Source organism: Peromyscus maniculatus, chromosome 9 (genome assembly GCF_049852395.1).
Source record: "Peromyscus maniculatus bairdii isolate BWxNUB_F1_BW_parent chromosome 9, HU_Pman_BW_mat_3.1, whole genome shotgun sequence".
Taxonomy (NCBI): domain Eukaryota; kingdom Metazoa; phylum Chordata; class Mammalia; order Rodentia; family Cricetidae; genus Peromyscus; species Peromyscus maniculatus.
The window spans coordinates 67,793,567-67,805,343 of record NC_134860.1 but is presented as its reverse complement, the minus strand read 5'-3'; positions in this window follow the sequence as shown (position 1 = coordinate 67,805,343).

Genomic DNA, 11,777 nt, shown 5'->3' with positions numbered 1-11,777 from the left:
CATGAGAATTATGGCGCTGCTCTGCTCAGCTTTAAGTCTGGCTTCAGCTCGTGGTGAAAAGCGGAAGGGCAGGGGTAGGAGATGGTTCCGTGCTAAAGCGCTTGCTGTACAATCATGGCAACATGAGCATGCATAAAGCTGGCCATGGCAGTGTGCACATGTAACCCCAGGGCCGAGGGCGCAGAGACAGGTGGATTCCGGGAGCTTGCCAACTAACCTGCATAACCTGCGGCCAGCTCCGACTCCAAATGAGAGTCTGTCTCAAAAAAAAAAGGGGGGGGGGAGGGGATGGTGGTAGAGAGCAACAGAAGATCCTGAACATCGTTCCTGGCCTCTACATGTGCACCCCCTGTGCATGCATATCACACACACACACACACACACACACACACACACACACACACACACACACACACACACACAAGCAAAAGAGTGGATGCATGTGGAAAACACAAATGGGATGGCTCTGCTCTCCAACTATCCACTCTCACGATAACTAACCCAGTTCTATGAAAATCTACCCACTTTCTTACAACTTTAATCCATTCCTGAGGCCCCTGCCCATGACCCAAATACCACTCTCTCGGTCACATACCCCAATTCCACCCCACAAGGAGAAATTAAACCTCAACAGGAGTCCAGAAAGGCATCACCACATTGGAACCACAGCAGAGGCTCGGCACTCATTTTCCTATCCCCACTCTCTGGAATCTTTAAGGTCTCCTAGAGGGGTCAGAGGGAGCAGAGGATGAGCTAGCAAGCTTTGATAGCTTTCCTAGGGACTCATCCCAAGCTAGAGAGCGGTTCTAGCAGATGTTAGAAAGGCTGAGCAGACTTCAGGGTGTGGCTTCGCGATCATGCCACCTCCCGCTAACCTGACCAGAAATGATGGCCCTAGGAATCACTCTCTGTGGCGCACAGGGATGGAGTGAGGGCGCTGTAGAGTCCACTCAGAGTGCCTGGCCTTGCCCTTTCGTGTACCCACTGGACCAGCTTTGTGGGCAATCACAGGCTTCTCTGTGGAGGAATACAGCAGGGTAGGAGGAGCCTCAGGCCTGGGAGGGGAGGGAGAGATAGGAAGCTTAAGTAGGTGGCGAGTGACAGAAGCAAACTGCCTTCCAGAGGGGCTGGAGACTATGTAGTGAATCCTGTCTCATGGTACCTACTAGGGGAAACCAGGGAAGTCGGGAGTGAGTTCAGATCTTCCCTTTCCCGCCTCCAACCCTATGGTGGCAGTGTTCCCTCCCACTTCTGTTTTCTAAAATGCCACCCAGGGCCAACCCATCCCATGATATTCAACACGAGGGGTGTATTAATTATTTTAATGTCACTTGGGCAGAGCACCCGACAGGACAGCTTCAGGGAGGAAGTGTGTTTTGGCTTTCCGTCCGTCCCACCAGAGGACATGGTGGTAGCTGCCTATGGTGGCTGGGAGCATGTGATCAAGGCTCTTCACACTATGGTGGACCAGGAACCAAAGGCGTTCCTGGGCAATGATCTTCAAAGGTCTGCCCCTAGTGACCTACTTCTGCCATCTAAGCCCCATCTCCTAAAGGCTCCGCAGCCTCCCAGAAGAGCGCCCCCAGCTGGACAGCAAGTGTACAACCTGCGAGTCTGTGAGGACAGTTACGCAAACAGCAATAAGGGGATGGGCAGCTTAAGCCATTAAGGAGGGTCCAACAGTGCAGTCAGCAGTTACCTCTGGAGCCCTCGGAGATCCACAAAACGGTCCACGGAGCCCCCCCCCCCCAAGTCCATTCCAAGAAACCCTCACACTGGCAACCCCAGCACTTGGAGGGCGAGGCAGGAGGATTGCTGGAGTTCGAGGCCTGCTTGAGCAACAGAGGCCCTATCTCCAAAAACACAAGAAGAAAGAAGCCTGGTAGCCAGTTTAGGTTTCCTGTCTTCCGTTTCCTGGGCAACCATGCTAATCCTTAGCTTTCCTGCTGTTCTCCACCTGTGTGCAGGTGAGCCCAAGCCAGAACAAAGCCTGTCTGTCCCCACCTGGCTTCTCTGGCCTGACTTCCCGCTCCCCAGCCTCTCTCTATGGCCTGGAGTTCAGGTAGACAAAAGTCATCACCAGTGTGGGGTTGCTGCTGCAGTGACATTCCCTGGCACCAGGCCAGGCTGTCAGGAAGTGCATAAAAAAAAAAAAAAAAAAATAATGCCAGTGAGTGGAATTCCAAAGCAGTGTGAGTCACCAGGGACCCAGGAGGACAGGCCAGGGCCCAAGTCCTACTAGGAGCCTGAAGGCAGCTAAATAGAGCTCCAAGGGAGGCAGAAGCTAGGCCAGGCACTGGGAACATTCATGTGGCCAAAGGCGGGAACAGGTGGCTTCACCTGGGCTCTCTGCAGACCTAGAGGCAGGGGTGGGGTGGGGTGAGGTGTGGTGGGGTGGGGTGGAGTGTGGTGGGGTGGGGAGGGGTGGGGTGTGGTGGGGAGGGGAGGGGTGGGGGTTTCAGAGCAGGAGGCCAGCCTCCTGGTTACCAGAGCACTTACCTGCTTTCCCGTAGGCTGGGATTTGGATCTCAGCCTTACCCTCCAATGGGTCTGCTGTTTCTCTACACCTCCCTTTTCAACAACCTGGCCCACCGCTGTCTGCAGACAAGGAACAGTGACAGGCCAGCTGGGCCCCTCAGGAGGGAGACACAGCAGGTAAGTGCCTCCCTCTTGGCACAGGGCTCTGTACTGGAAAGAAAGGGCTCTCTCGCTCCAGCCTGCTCTGGCCACTCCTTGCCACTTCATGTAGCTCTCAGTGCTGGGTCTCTGAAGAAGGGTGACATAGGAAGATAGGACAAGACTGGGTGGCTGAGGAACCTGGTGCTTGACCTGTCAGCCTGTAGCATCCCCTGGACTGTGGCCCAGCAGCTGCCCGTGGCAGCCAGCTTTGGAATAGGAGACAAAGGACTTGGACCAGCTGGGGGTGTATCGAGGGGAGGGATGTTAGTAGCTCTGGGCCAGTGCAAACCTGGGCTCCATTCTTCCCTTGGGACCCTGGCCAGGTTGGGAGGGGTGATAAGGAAGGGGTGGGAGAAGCAGGCACCCCCCCCCCAACTTCCCACTTCCCAGACCACCGAATTCTTATTCCTGAAAGACGCCACAGGTCAGGATAGACCACAGTGACAGTTGGTGATGTTGGGGTCCCCTTGGCCTTCACAGTGACCTGATCTGCCTCTCCGAGTTGTTAGGGCCCCTGCCTATGCCTCACGTGCTCCAGGAAAGTCTCTCCTCTGCTAGTGTCTCCAGCCATTGGAATAGCTTTGATCTTCTGGACCCTGAGCCCTGGATGACCCTCCACGTTTGGGGGACTCTCAATCCTTTAGGCAGTAGAATCTGTGGGCCCCTAAAGAAATAGATCGATAGCTCCAATTCCCATTCTCCGCCCCTTTCCTATCCCCAACCTGTCCACTGTGTTTTTCTTTTCAGTCCCAGCTGACCAGGGGCTCGGAGGCTGCCAGCAAACAGTCTCGTGCCTGCTCTGACTTGGGGTTAGTCCCTTGCAAAGAAGTAGCTGAGTGAGAGGCACCTTCAGTTTCTGTCAGGAACAGGGCTGGGATCGGGTCTGAGCCTGAGGCTTCTTGGGGCTTGCAAGTATCCCAACTAGGCAGTCTTAATTGAGACATGGGCTAAGGTTGCTCAATCTGGGTGACTAAGAAGGCTTCTCTGAAGTGGCCGTTTAAGGATCAGACCCTGTTCACATTCACTTTGGCCCCAGGCACTAATTCCAGAATTTACAATCTTGTTGCCCTCACCCTACCTTCAGGCCATACTTTTTCACCTGTAATGTTAAGACCAACCAGTGTACACTTGGCCAAGTGCACACTGAGTTAAAACTCCAGCCTTGATAGACAAATACCTTCTTATAGTCTGGACTCTGTGTAAGGAAAGATGGGCTCCAGCCCCACCCAGAGAATCCTGGAAGAGGTTCCCCAGGCTAGCAGAGCCTGATTCTCTGATTTCACAAAGCTACGTGATAATACCGCACTTCAGAATTCCAAAAACGGAGGGTGGACGTGTGTGTGTGTGTGTGTGTGTGTGTGGTTGGGGGGTCAGCTATCTACTTAGTACCAGACAAGAAGCTGAAGCTCCCCTCCCCCGCCCCCCCAAATACAACCCTGTAAGGAGACAGAGACAAGACTGGAAAGGGACCATCTGAAAGGTTCAGAGCATGAACATGCATCACACATGGCAAGCCCCAGACAGTAGAAGCTGGGCTGTGCTTAACACTGAACAGTCTGGCAGCAGCCCACACGTCTACTCCCCTCCCCAGGAACCTACCCCAGCCCATTTGCGTCTTGCCTAGCTCCTCAGCCTGGTGGGAGTCTTTATGCTTGACTACACCGGCTCTGTGATCCTGGAAAAGCGTATCCCTTCTGGAAGCTTCGATCTCCATTTCCTCTTTGGCCAATGGGGAGGAGGAAGAAGGAAGATGATGATGATGGTGGCAATGATAACGATGACTTTTCTTACAGGATTTTTAAGTTTGAAGTAAGATAGCTCATAGAACACAATACTGGGCACATAGATTATAAACACGGAATAAGCAGTGATTGTTCTCCAATCTAAGTCCCTTGGTGACCTGGGCCGCTGGCATCCTTGCCACTTCATAATCTCCGTGACCTCTAGGGCAGCACCAGGCACCAGAAGGAGCTTAGCATGTATTTGATGAATGAGAGAAAGAGGCTAATGACGGGGATAAGTGAACAAACAAGCCTTATTATTTGCACAGAAAGCTAAGTCTCAGCTAGGCAGTGTGGCATGGGTTGCCCAGGTTGCTCACCATCTTGGTCCTGCAGGATGGTTTGTGCCTATATGCTGCCTCTGTCTGAAACATCACTTCCTTTCACTGGAGGCAGCTTATATCCAGAACACCCAAGCTGGACCTGGGACCCCAAATCTCAACGCACCTGCTCTGAGTGACCCGAGCTAGGACTTCAAGGCTCCCTGCAGGGACAGTGTGACAGAGCAACCTCTGCTCCCAGCTCCTTTTGGGGCTGCCTCTAGTCCTGAACTTCCACCAGAAGCTCGGGCTTCTGGAGAACTCCCTACCCGGCACTCCCAGTAGCAGGAGGGTTAGTCTGTGACCAACAGTGAATTTTCCAGAGCATGTAGTAACCCCCAGACAGCCAAAGTTGGGACATGTGTTTCCAGTGGTCAGCCTGGCAGCGGCCCACATTCCTACTCCTCTGCCTGGGCACCTGCCCTAAGCCGTCTGTGTCCTGTCTGTCCCATGGAAAGTTCTTAACTCTGAGCACCAGCTCCTTTTCCTTTCTCATGTGCAAATTGGGAATCGAGTCAGCCCTCCTGTGGCTTGGCTCCTCTCACTCACGGTTTGCTCCCTGGTGTGAGGGTGCTGAAGCCAGCCATGACCACACCCTGCAGAGCAAACTTTGTCTGTGGCAAGTCAAAGTGGTCTCTCAGCAATCTCTACAGTTTTTAACCACTTGCAAATCATACCCTGGCAAGAGTGGGGTCCTGGGGAGGCCAGGGATGCTACAGCTGTCCTTTGGGCTTCTCATTGCCGTAGCTATCTCAAGAAACTTCTCATCAGCAGCCCCTCATCCCACCCTCAGGGTTGAATAGCGCCCCTTAGGGTCCCTGGTGTCCTGGCTAGTCACCTGCCTACTCATTTTGTAAGCTATCTAAGGTGAACCACGTGCATTTATTTTTGCAGAATCTTAGACCAGGAGGTGGGAAAAGGGAGAGGGAGGAAAAAGGGAGACAAACAAGAAGGAGGAAAGAGAGAGCTGAGCCTCTAAAGGTGGGTGGAGTGGGTCTGAATGACTCCTAGACTTTGTGGAGAAGAGGGGAGCTCCTCAGAGCTTAAGGTGCCTTTATTCTCCTGTCAAAGATCAGGGCCAAGGACCTCACAAGGGTCCCCCAAGTCAGCCACTCCATTTTTTTCTTTTTCTGAGGCCTCTGCAGGGACAGGAGCCTTGTTACTAACTCAGGGCCAGGGCATTTACATCATTCCCTTTCTTCATCTTTAGAGGTCTAGGTACCAGGAAGACTCCCAGGGCTGGGGGGCAAAGGCATTAAAGGGCTCTGCAGGATTTAGCCTGGAGCTCTCCAGGGAGACTCAGGACCTAAGTGAGGACTGCGTCCCTTCCTGGGGAGCCCCCAGCGATGCTACAGACAGGCTCAAAAGCAGCTGCAGCTGCAGCCTCCAACTCGGGCTGCACCCTGACATCTAGCAACACCCAGGGGATTCAACTGCAGGCTAACTTGACCTTAGCAAGAAGGAGACTTCCCAGTGTGGGCTGCACACACTGCCCTCCAGCTTCACTGAAACCAGCCTGGCTACGACGACGACGACGACGACGACGACGACGACGACGACGTGCTCTGTATTAGGCTGCCCTGTGCCTTTGGAAGCAGGAAGTTAAGAACAGACGCGCACAGGGGCCACTTTTGAAGGGGCAAATGTCCCCTGCTTTCTGACAGCTCCAGGGGAGGGGGGCAGGTCGGAGGGAAGAGACCCAGGCCCTGGGTTGCACCTCTCCCTCACCTCACTCCCTGCAGCCCCACAGACACCCATGGGGAACAGTTGGGGCTTTTTATAATCTTTATTTGTTAACAGTTGAGGCTATTTTTCTTCCCATGCTGCAAGAGAAGCCAGTGGCTCATTAAAAAAAAGTTGTGAAAAACACAAGTCTATTTTGGGGGTGATCAGCCTCCTCCAAGCCTCACACTCCCAGCTCTGTGGAGCTCTGGGGATGAGACCTGCTCTTGCTGGGAAGGTCTGCAGCTTGTAAGAAGCCAAGGATTCTTGGGCCTAGCTAGCAGCATGGTGACGGGGGACATATGTGTCCCATCTTCTACCTTCTTGGACAGAAGCAGAACCACCTAGCTCCATTCTGGTGTGGCCCTGCCTGCCTCATGGTGGCTTCAGAACTCTGTCCTGAGAAAGCCACCTCCCGGGAGGCTTGAGTTGGAGCCACACTGCTGCCGGGCATCTTGCTTTGGCATGTTTAGAGGGTCTGGCATTAGTGGTGGCTCTTACAGCTCTTGAAAGACATTAACCGTCAGGAGATAGAATTTCTCTGCTGAATGAAGAGTCGTTTCAGAGCCATAGGAGATATTTAATGAGGTCCTGGACCAGCTGTGGGTAGACCTAGAGGGATTAGGAGAAGGCTCTGTATGCCCTCTGCCCGTGGAACCACATCGATTGCTAATGGAGTCCTCTTGCCGTGGTGTGGTTACAGACCTGTTGGCAAGGGCCTGGGCCAGCCTTGAACTTTCCGCCAAGAACTCTCACTCACGATCCCTGTTCCATCTCCCCTGACCTCCCCTTCATTTTGTCAAGTGACCCTTTTAGGGCCAAGGTGGACATCGGATTTTATTACTCAGCTAGCCTCTCAGAATTCTAACTCTAGCCTCACTCAATGCCCTTGTGTGGTCTGCTCTGAACATGGGGACCAGATGGCTGGGATACAGACAGAACTTGGGTTCCTGTTACCCAGAGATGTGAGGGGGAGCACATGGGAAGTTGGAGGACTTCAGTGCTTGAAAGGATAATGAGGTCAAGTAGTCGTCATCTGTTGTCTTCACACAGTGTGACTAGTACCATTGTGCCCAATGGCTGGCCAAGGAGATTACAGCCTCTGTCCAAAGTCACATAGCTGTTTGAAAGGTCAGAAGTATGAGGGTAATGGCTGCCTCTCTGCTTTGATTTCTTTTCTTCTTTCTGGTTTTTTGAGACAGGGTTTCTCTGTGTCGCCTTGGCTATTTTGGAACTCGCTCTATAGACCAGGCTGGCCTTGAACTCACAGAGATCCGCCTGCCTCTGCCTCCTTAGTGCTGGGATTAAAGGTGTGCACTACCACCTGCTGGCTGATTTCCTTTTTGTTAAGGCTTATTTTTATTTATATGTATGTGCGTGTTTCTGCGTGGGGTGTATGCCGCACACGTGTGTGTGTGTGTGTGTGTGTGTTCCCTCAGAGGGTGTGTTAGAGCCCCTGCAGCTGGTGTTACACACAGTTATAAGCCATCCGATATGGGCTCTGGGAATGGAACCTGGTTCCTCAGGAAGGGCAGCAGTCACTGTCAATGTTGGGCCATCTCTCCCTGCTTTGGTTTCTTTTCCTCCTGGGGCTGCTTTCACTCTTCTCCCATCTCATCACTTTCTCCCTGTCCCTTTGTCCCTTTCTCATCACCAAGTCAACTTGTCCATCCTTAACAACACAGCATCAACTGCTCTCCAGGGGGGATCCCGCCTCCGGCTTCTCCAAGCCTTTCGCTACCATTTCTGAGCTCTCCAGAGATTCTAGAATTTTCTTTGGATGGGTGAGACTTGATAAGGACCAAAAGGCCTTGCAGAATTGGATTCTCTTTCTTTCACTGTGTGTTAATCCCTATTTCATCCCTTCCAAAGACTTCCCTGTCCGCTCCCAGCCTTGGTGGTCCTTAGCTAGGGTTTCCACATTTGCTCAGGAGCTGCTCCCGTGGAAAGGATGACTGACCACGTCTAGGCCTTCCATGGTTAGCACCCACATCAGCTGTCCAGAACCTCAAAGGACGTGGAGACTAAGCTTTGTATGTGAGAAAACAAACCTAAAGAATACAGTTTTGTTCAGGATCATACAGTTCCATGAGTGACAACTGACAGCCCTTTACCAAATCACTCAGCCAACTCAGAATGGCCCGGCCCAGGACCCCATTGTCTGCCTCATAGCTGGCCCCTCTGGCTCCCAAGCTGGAGCATCAGATCTCTGAAGTTGGGTAGCAGCAGCTATGTCCTTGCACTGGGTAGAGCCTTCTGTTTGAGCCGGCTGACTTTGGGGTGACTTACAGTGTGCTCATTCCCTTTCACCCCCCTTGTCTCCTCCCATCTTGCCTCGGTCCCTTCTCCCACTTCCATGAGGAGCCTGGAGGGAACCCAGCACGTGAGACGACAAAGGAAAGCTGGTATAGCCCGTGGGAGACATCGCGGAGCAGCATGTGAGTGGCCACTTGGTGTGGTATTGTTCTCTGCCCCACCCCACTCCCTGCCCCCAAACTTTCACCCATCAAATATTTGCCCATCAGATATTTATTAAGCATCTCCTGTGTGCATGTTGAAGCTAGACTAACATGACAAATAGATAAATACCACTTTGGGTATGCATGTCCCTTCCAAAGGCGTTCTCAGGACTGGAGGGTAGAGAGACAGCATTGTGACCAGCAGTGTGTGTCTTGAGCTACTATCGGAGCACAGGAGGTCAAGGAACTCAAGATCGACAGGGGGTGTTGGTGGAGGACTTCCTGGAAGATGTGACATCCAGGCCATCTTACAAGGATGATTAAGCATTTTTCCCGTATAGGAGATGGGGGTGGGGAGTATCTTTGTGTCTTTGTGGACTGCTTCCACAAAGACCACACCTCCTCATGGGGACCTGGTAGTGGTCTTACCCTGGGTAGGGAGCTGACTGGCTGCCCTTCCTCCCCTTATCTAGGCTCTGTAGCTCAAAGCAGCTCAGCCTTTGCTCAAGATTTACTTCTGGATTCGTTGCTTGTTCTGAGCGGGGATGCCACCTGCTCCAGTAGGCACACTGCTCATATCACAAGCTCTGGGTGTGTGTGTGTGTGTGTGGTAACTCCAAGAGGAGACGGGCACTGTGAACATGTGCTTATCAATCTGGAAGGCTGAGCTGCTTGTTAAGCACAGAGAACACACAGGCTGGAGGCAGAATGGAGGGAGGGGTCTGTCCAAGTGGGGCTGGCCTGGGAAGAGGTGGAGAGAGCCATGGAAAGAGGGCAGCGCTGGGACTATCCTGGATCTTGAGGTGTGCGCCTTCCCGAGAACCAGGATGGAGGCTTCTCTCTCCAGATAAACCTCCAGCTTAGAAGCAGGTGTCTGCCCACAGGAAAACAGCAGCCTGGTGATGGTCTGGCTTGGCTGTGGGGAGGGAAGGAGGAAGTGACATCAGAAGACAGGTTCAAGGGGATTTTAGGTCCCCGGACAGCTGTGGTGAGGGAAGGGATGCTGGGGGTCTAGGACAGGAAATGTTGGGGTTAAACCCGCCTTTGTGTTGTAGGAATCCCTAACACTGCCGTGAGGCATTGCTTCCGGAGCAAGGACGGGGAGGAGGTCACAGCAGGGCAGTGCCTAGGCCAGCTGGAAGGGCAGTGCAGATGGCCAGCTAGCCAGCAAGATGATGGAATGGGCAGAGGCGACTCTGAGCTGCAGGAAATGGGCAGAAAGGGAAAGAAGGACCAAGAGCAGAAAGGGGGTGAGGTGGGCAGGAACTCCAGGCCTGAGAAGAAACCTGAAGCGAAGACAGAGAGCAGGCTCCAGAGCTGGGCTTAGAGGCTCCGATGATGGAGCTGGGAGAGTGCTGTCCTGCCGTGACAGCTGCTGGCTGCCTCTGTAGGAAGGGGACAGAGTGGGCCATTGGCAGCTGCTGGCTGTGGTTGGGGTAAATCCAGCCTCGGGGATCTGTCATTGAAAAGTTACGAAGATAAAGTTGGGCAGTGGTGGGTGGTTCAGCCCTTTAATCCCAGCACTCTGGAGGCAGGGACAGGCAGTACTCTGAGTTCGAGGCCAGCTTGGTCTACAAAATGAGTTCCCCGACAGCCATGCCTACACAGAGAAACTCTGGCTTGACAAACGGGAGGGGTGGGGGGGAGAGGCCTGGGAAGAAGAGGTACACTTGTTTCTGAGGAGGTACAAGTTGGAGAAAAACTTTCATGTCAAGACAGGACTGAGTGGGCTCTGACTGGGAATGCTGGAAAGGTGAGGTGATGGGGAGACTTCTCTCTTAGTTAGGGTTGCTATTGTTGCGATGAAACTCCATGATCAAAATCGAGTTGGGGAGGAAAGGGTGTATATAGCTTACACTTCCACATCACCGTTCATCACTGAAGGAAGTCAGGACAGGAACTCAAACAAGGCAGGATCCTGGAGGCAGGAGCTGATGCAGAGGCTATGGAAGAGTGCTGTTTACTTGCTTCACATGGCTTGCTCAGCCTGCTTTCTTATAGACCCCAGGATAGACTGGGCCCTCCCCTTGATCACCAATCAAGAAAATATCCTACAGTCTTGCCTACAGCCCCGTTTTATGGAAGCCTTTTCTCAATTGTGGTTCTCTCCTCTCAGATGACCTTAGCTTACGTAAAGTTGACATAAAACTATCCAGTACAACTCCTGTTTGGAAAAAAAGCTGAAAGCAGGGACTGGGACTGTGTACCCTGGCAGGAGTGGTATTCAGGCCATCTCTCCAGCTAGCCACTGGCCGAGTCCTTGCCACTCCACTGAAAATGAGCAGGTTTATAACTTCGTTTGACATTTACATTGGTTCAAGACTGGACCCCAACCTTGCGTCTTGGACCATTCTATGACTCAGCCTGATTTTCTCTCCCGAGGAGAAGAGGCATTGGCTGCAGAGGTACAGGCTCAGAAGCACACCTCCAGCAAAGGAAAAGTCCTGTTTGTCTACTCAGCACTGTACCAGTGACATGCTGCAGGACACAGGAAAGGGGATACCAGCAGGCGTCAGCACCCAGCTGGCTCTTTGGAGCTGGATGGAGAGACCCAGGGAGGGAGGGAGGCTCTGACCAGATGTAGGAACCCAGAGAGGTTTCCTACTGTGTTTTCCTTTAGTACAATCCCTCTTAGGAGTATAAACAATGGAGTGAGGCTCCTCTGTACCAAATACAGAGAGAAGAACATACCTGGGTAAAGTCTAGTTTCTCCTAAACACGTATTTGAACTAGTACTTGTTTTATGAAGATTGAGTCTCAACATGGACTATAAGGAAGCACCCCCAGTCACTGTCAACCTTCTCTCCAGCTCTGGG